We start from the raw sequence: 7,870 nt of genomic DNA, 5'->3' as shown, positions 1-7,870 counted from the left end.
TTTGACTTTGCTTTCCATCTTAGAGACACAGCATAATTATGGTTTGGATCCAGGTCAGAAGAAAGGCAAGCCTAGAAATTACCATAGATCATTAAAAAAACAACTGATTTTCCTCTTTTATAGATCACAAGATATTTTCAGTGAAATTTACTCATACAAAATGAACATTTGTAATATAGGTTCTTATTCTTATTTTCAGAAAATATTTTCAAAACACTCTTAGTTTTAAGGACCTAAATCACTCCAAATTCTAAATGTCAGTTTTTCTATGATAACTAAAATAAGACTCACAAGCAACAATCTTATATGATTTTCCAAAAATCATTTCTAGATAGCATTGTTAAATAAATTGTATTTTCTTTGTTTTCTCAGCACACTTTTACCAAGTTGTTTTATGTTTCAATTTAAGGATGTTTATTAAAGGAATAGGTTTTGATGTTTATTGTTGTATTTACTGAGTTCCTACCTTCGTTCAGTTTTCTTCCTTTGTTTTAAAATGATTTTCTTCCCTCTAAATATCTTCTCTATTTTAGTTGATACTTTTTCTCTTTTTACTCTCACTTTTATTTTTTTTTAAATACCAGGCTTGAGGTTTGAAGTGAGGCCCAGGGTGCTTGCCTTAGGCTTTTTTTTTTTTTTTTTTGGTTGGTCGTGGGGCTTGAACTCTGGGCCTGGGCGCTGTCCTTCAGCTCTTCAGCTCAAGGCAAGCTACAGTGCCACTTCCATGGCTTTTATACTCATTCTAGTGCTCTTCCACTTGAGCCACAACTCCACTTCTGGCTTTGTGGTGTTTAATTGGAGATGAACCTGGCTGGCTTTGAACCTAAATTCTCAGATCTTTGTCTTTTGAGTAGCTAGGACTACAGTCATGTGCCACCAATGCCTGGCTTATTTCTTCCTTTGTACTTATCCATCCATTCATTTATGTAACCATCCATCTATACATTCATCATGCTCTTACTTGTTTCTTTTTTTGGGGGGGGTTCCGGTCATGGGGCCTTGGGCGCTGTCCCTCAGCTCTTCAGCTCAAGGCTAGTGCCCCAACACTTGAGCCACAGCACCACTTCCAGCCTTTTCCTTTTCTTTCTTTCTTTTTTTTTTTTTTTTTTTTGCTTATGTGGTGCTGAGGAATAGAACCCAGGGCCTCAGGCATGTAAGGCAAGCGCTCTACTACTGAGCCACCTTCCCATCCCTCTTACTTTTTTCTTGATAGATAAATGAAGGAATAATTAGTGATTGAGGTATCTGAGGATTCTGAGCATATTTACCTTCAACAAAATTGGTTCTTTATATATCAACATTATCTTAACCTTGCTCAGCAATCAGTATAGGAGTTACCTTAATGTATAAGCACCTCTTGTTGACAGTGATTCATAGAATTGTCTTCTAAATAGAAATAGAATTGCAAGATATTGCTTGATTCTCCCTGCAGAAGCTTTTTGAAACCTTCAGAAAGCACTTCACCATGAACCTAAAATGAGGTTACATGATAAATTGGTGAACCTTGAAGCCTTGAAGAAAAACCAAAAACCAAAAAACAAACATCAGATTCCAAACCATGCTTCAGTAAGCTATCTTCATTAATTTCCAAAGGTTGACACTTTTTCCAAGTCAAGTCAGTAAGTCTCGAGGGAAAAACAAAAACAAAAAGCAAAAAACAAAAAACAACACTTGCTGTCATGTTGCTAATATACACTTTTGTCATGTCAGCAATGCCCTACATACATAGAACTCTTAATAGATGTATGCATGTAGGACTAAACTTAGATAATAATATCATGAGTTACCTAGTAATTTAGTATTTACTTAATCAAAGTTCTTTAACTGTTGCGTTTTCATTCTGTGGCATGAAAGCACCTAAGTATTTTATTGATAAAATTACATTCCTTTTTTTTTTTTTTTTTTTTGGCCAGTCCTGGGCTTGACCTCTAGGCCTGGGTGCTGTCCCTGACCTTCTTTTGCTTAAGATGAACACTCTTCCACTTGAGCCACAGCACCACTTCTGGGTTTTTGTAGTAGTTTATTGGACATATGAGTCTCCTGGAGTTTGCTGCCTTGGCTGGCTTTGACCTCAATTCTCAGCTTTCAGCTTCCTGAATAGCTAGGATTACAGATGTGAGCCAGACACCCAGCTATATTCCTTTTCCTTTTTCCTTTTTAATAATCAATATAGTTCAGTTGTTGTGTGGTTTGAAATAACTTCTCATTTTTAAATTGTATTTCCTTTCATGTATTTCAATCATGGATAATTTTTGTGTATTTGAATTCAGCTCAGTTACTAATAACAAAAACATACCACAATGTCATTTGAGACATTAAATTTAATCCTAGATATTCAGGAAGTTGATATCTCTGGATTAAGGATTTTCATTTTTTGAAATCAACCCAGACAAACACATCCAGAAGACTCTTATCTCTAATAACTAGTAAAAAGCCAGAAGTGAAGGTACTGCTCAAATGGTAGAATGCTAGACTTGAGAAGAAAAAACAACAAGAAAGAACACAAGAACCTGAGTTCAAGTTGTTCTACTGGGAAAAAAAGAAAAGAAAAATCTGAGCTAAAAGATACTTTTTTCCTCCAAGTTTATATTGCCTGGTTTCAGTTTTATTGTGATTTTAGCATTCTTTATTTTTCTACGTGTTTTGATAAGCTGAAAATTTTCTTGTAGTTTGAAATTTATATAAAAAAATAACATTTACTATAGTATGCAGTATGCCACACTGCCTTTCTTGTGTTTCTGATTTTATTTGACTTTCCACTGACTATTCTCATGCATTGGCTTGACCTCAAAGACTTGGAGTAGAACATTTGTATCAGTAGATTTATAGCAAAAGTGAATATGCAAAACTTCAGCTCACTATGTTTTTCCATTTATTAATTTGAGACGTTCTGCCAGGGTGAGGGAAATTTCACATTTTTCCTGCTTTTCACACGCAAAACAGGTTTTTCAGACTTACACATTATAGAAAATAGTTACATCTGGAATATTCTCAGAGACAGAACCATCTTTTGTGTTCCAGGAAAAGAAATCAAACTCGGAGAAACATAGTCAAGACTTTCAAACCTCCTGAAAGAGACCTTGTGGTACATGAAGGAGACCAGCAGGCATGGGGTGATCCTTTTGGGTTTCTCTGGTTTTCTGCTTCATGTAGTGGTGGGGGTGGGGGCTAAGGGGATTGTTTGAAGCATCAGAAACCTTTTGAATATCTCTGTTCTTTGTCTTAATTCTCATGGGACCCCCACTGTCATAAGATTTGCAGTCTGAGCAAGTTGTAGAAATTAAATAGTTACTCCCCAAATGCCAAAGAATGATGTCAATTATGGTAACTACTGTAACAGAAAGAAAGAATTCCACAAATGTGTACAAACAAACAAAAAAAGGATTTGGCCGGGTGCTAGTAGCTTATACATGTAATCCTAGCTACTCAGGAGGCTGAGATCTGAGGATCATGGTTCAAAGCCAGCCTGGACAGGAAAGTTTGTGAGACTCTTATCTCCAATTAATCACCAGAAAACTGGAAGTGGTGCTGTGGATCAAGTAATAGAGTGCTAGCCTTGAGCTGAAGAGCTGAGGGACAGTGCCCAAGCCCAGAATTCAAGCACCACAACTGACAAATCTAATCAGAGTTGAGGAAAACTTGCCCAGGAATCAGATCAGTGGGAATTTTGCTATTGAGGGAGATAATCCTTCCATGGTGCTACTATGGGACCCCACCACTAGAGTTTGGAACATAACGTTGGAGAGTATGAGCTCTGAGATTGAAATTCTCTCAACACAACTCTTCTTGAGTTTGGTGAGACATGAAGACACTCTGTTATTCTCTACACCTTACTGTAAAATTTGGATAATAATGCTGCTGTAGTACTGTGATATTATACTAATATCTTACTATTATGTTAATCTCATGAGCCTTAAATGAAACAATGCACATGAAGCATTTTAACACCAACACACAATTGAAACAAAATCAGTAAATGTTCATCATTATTCCAGCTTTTTTCAGATCACAGGACACATCATTTGCTCACCAATGCTTCCTTGTAGGATGATTTTTTTTTTAATTTAGCTTTATTGACAAGGTGATGTACAGAGGCATTAGTTACATACGTAAGGTAGTAAATACCTTTCTTGTCAAAGATTTGTCACCCCCCCTCGTTTTTCTCCGACTTTTCTTCCCTCCCTTAGTCCCCCCCTAAGTTATTGTATAGTTCATTTCCAACATATTATCTTATGAGTATTGCTGTTGTATTAGTTTGCCCTTTGCCCTCTGTAGCTAAAATTCTTCTTTGGGGTAAAGTTTAACTACCATAGAATATAACTGATATTCTCATTCTGATAAAATCAGAATGGCACATGAAATATTGTCTCGTCTTTTCTTGTCTTCTCTAACACAGAAGGCATGTGACTTGCTCATGAAAAAGTGCTATGTAGGATGATTTTTTTTTAAGAAAATAACTCATTTGGACCTTTCTTAAGCCTTGTTTTAGTGGCTGTGAGTATACATCAGAGAGAATCAGGACTTCGCTGAATATATAGATACATATATATGTACATATGATATATATGTATAGTTATATGTCTTTTCCACATGCTTTATTACCTGTGGTAAAGATCAGAGCCTGTGGACCTCCCTCCCCCACACCCTCATAACCACCCCTTCTCTCCCTCATACCATTGGAGGAAAAAGAAAAAAAATAGGCTGAGGTGAGTGCCTTGGGCACTCAGAACGTGATCTGGTTCACCGTGGCGTGATTCTCAGAGCAGGAGAGAACAAGATGGTGATTTGAGGACACAGCTCAGCACTTGTGCAGGAAGGCTTGGGGACCTGGAAGATCTTGGCACCAGGGAGCATGGTGTAGATGGTATCCATTTTGGGGGCCTTGGGCTCACACTGTAATCCTAGCTACTCGGGAGGCTGAGCTCTGAGGATGCAGTTTGAAGCCCAGGCAGAAATGTCAGAAAGACTTTTATCTCCAATTAATCACAGAAAAAGCTGGAACCAGCATTGTGACTCAAATGGTAAAGTGCTATCCTTGAGCAGAAACAGCCGAGTATTCAAGCCTCAGGACTAGAAAAATAAAATAAAATAAAGTAAAATAAAATGAAAAGGAATCCCCCTTGTAAACTAGAAGTTTTCCAATACTAAATATTCTAGTAGGGTTTCATGAAGAATAGAGGCACGTATTTGAAGGACTTCTTAAATATTTTACAACATAATATTTATGGTTTAAGTGTCCCTCAGGATTCGAGTCCTCAAACTATTCAATAATGATGTAAGATGGAGGGGCAAACAATCTAAGTGTTAATCTAAAATAATCCCAGCAGAAGCACAATATTAAGGGTCATCTCCACATCTGACCAATGTGAAGAAGCTTTGCATTGTCCATTCATTCCTTTAGAGTTGTATTTGTTTGACCAAATTACTTAGTGCCTACTAACCACTCTTGAAAGATCTAAAAAAAGAAAGTCCAGGGCTGGGAAGGTAGCTCAATGGTAGAGTGCTTGTCTTGCATGCATGAGGCCCTGGATTCAATTCCTTAGCACCAAATAAGCAGGGAAAGCCAGAATTGGCACTGTGACTCAAGTGATAGAGTGCTAGCTTTGAGCTGAAGAGCTGAGGGACAGTGCCTAGGCCCAGATTTCAGGCCCCAGGACCAACAAAAAACAAAACAAAGCAAAACAAAACAAAACAAAACAAAAAACATTGAGATTCCACTTAATCCCAATTAGAATGGCTATAATCAAGAAATCTAATAACAACAAATGCTGGAGGGCATGTGCCCAAAAGGGAATGCTACTGAACCGTTGGTGGGAGTGTAAACGTGTTCAACCACTCTGGAAAGCAGTATGGAGATTCCTCAAAAGATTCAACTTGGAGCTCTTCCTCAACCCAGCAATCCCACTTCTGGGCATTTACCTAAATGCTCACAAAAAAAAAGGCCATATTAGATACCAGCACAACTATGTTTATTGCAGCATTATTCACCTAGTTAAGATATGAGACCAACCCAGATGCTCCCTCAGTTGATGAATGGATCAAGAAAAAAATATTTATACATATATATGAATTCTATGCTTCCATCAGAAAGAATGACACCATCCCATTTGTAAGGAAAGGGAAGGATTTGGAAAAAATCAGATTAAGTGAAGTAAGCCAGAACCAAAGAAACATAGGTCCCATGGTTTCCCTTATTTGCAATAATTAGTATATGTCTAGGATAATCTTAGCGGATGTTGTTGTTTCTCATATCAGCCTTTTTTTATCCAAATGGGTCAACCTGTATCCCTATTTAATCATTTTGTTTCCCCCCCCTCCCCAAATTAGAGAAGTGTATATCAACCTTTTTACAGTTACTGGGGCCTAGACATGTTGCTCATGTTCAGATGGCTGGTTAATGACAGAGCCTGGAATTATACTCAAAGGGCTCATTTCCAAACAGAGAGCTCTTGGCACTCAACTTTGAGTCTTGCTTTGTTTTCAAGACTTTCACACAAAGAACAAGAATTTTGAAGTTCTAACTTCGCTTACTAGTATGTAGTGAAAGACCTACAGCCCATTCCAAGGCAGATTTAGGACTTCCACGGCCCAGGTAGAAGGATGCATCCTGGCAGAGAGCAGTTCGCAGCATCTATGTTGAGGAGAGCTGTGGGAGACAGAGTTGGGTGAGGCTGCTAGTCCCTGCAACACCTTCCAGACCCAGATTTCCCCAGAGGCAGCGAAGCAAATGTCCGTTCCTGATCTGGGGGTATTTCTCAAATGCTATGGGGATCTATTTGAAGAAACACAATTCCCAACCATTTAAGGCAGCCACACAGATACATCGCTAATGATTCCCCTAGAGGCCCTCACTTCAGACACATTAAGAATGGCTTCATTTGAACTTGAGTCACAGCATCTATTTGAGAAAATCCAGCTTACATTTTATCACTCTCCTTTGGGATTAAAGTTAAGGAAACTAAAGCCATTATCAGCATGTGGCTTTGCTGAATCAATGGATTTTATTCGCTATAAACTCACAGAAAGTAGTTCTTTTTCGTGAAGAGATGACACAGGCATTTTGGAGCTTTGAGTTCTGAGGAGCACACAGAGCTTTCTCAGCCTGGTGATTAGAGCTGGCATCTCGCACTGCACATGAGCAGGAGCTCTTCCATGTTGGAAGCACCGAAGAGTTGGGCACATTCTGAGGAAAGGAAGATGTAAAAATGGGGCTTTGTTCTCTGAATGTTATTCTAAATTGAGTCTTCCTATTAGTCAGAGGACATACTTTGTTAAGAGCAAATACAGTTCAGTAACTTTTCTTTGAGGACAACAGACAAACCAGCATGTGTGGCTTAGGCTCAACATTCACAGCTTAAGTAAGTCACCATGTTTTCTTAAACTTAAGACTGCGGTGATTTTAAGACATATTGTTATTATTATTATTATTATTTTGTCAGTGGTGAGGCTTAAATTCATGGCCTGGGTGCTGTCTCTGAGCTTATTTGTGCTCAAGGCTTTTGCTTTACCACTTGAGCCACAGCACACTTCTGGTTTTGGGGTGGTTCATTGGAGAGAAGAGTCTCACTGGACTTTTCTGTCCAGGCTGGCTTAGAATTGCCATCCTTAGATCTCAGCTCCTGAGTAGCTAAGATTACAGGCATGTTTAGCAGCTGTTTACACCACTTGCTAATGGCATTGATAGGTCTCTTGTCTTTTCCAAAGGTATTGGTAATATTCTCTGTTTATATATTGTAGCCCAGCCTGGGATAGGCATTTGTCTATGTAAGAGCTTTACCTATACATAAGTAAATTCATTGTTGTTCTGAAAGAAAATAGGGTGCCTGATAATTATTTGTTTCATGGATAATATCAAATTCACATGGGTTGG

Source organism: Dipodomys merriami, unplaced genomic scaffold (genome assembly GCF_024711535.1).
Source record: "Dipodomys merriami isolate MVZ:Mamm:240054 unplaced genomic scaffold, mDipMer1.0.p SCAF_11, whole genome shotgun sequence".
In the NCBI taxonomy this organism is placed as follows: Eukaryota; Metazoa; Chordata; class Mammalia; order Rodentia; family Heteromyidae; genus Dipodomys; species Dipodomys merriami.
This window is presented reverse-complemented; position numbering follows the sequence as displayed.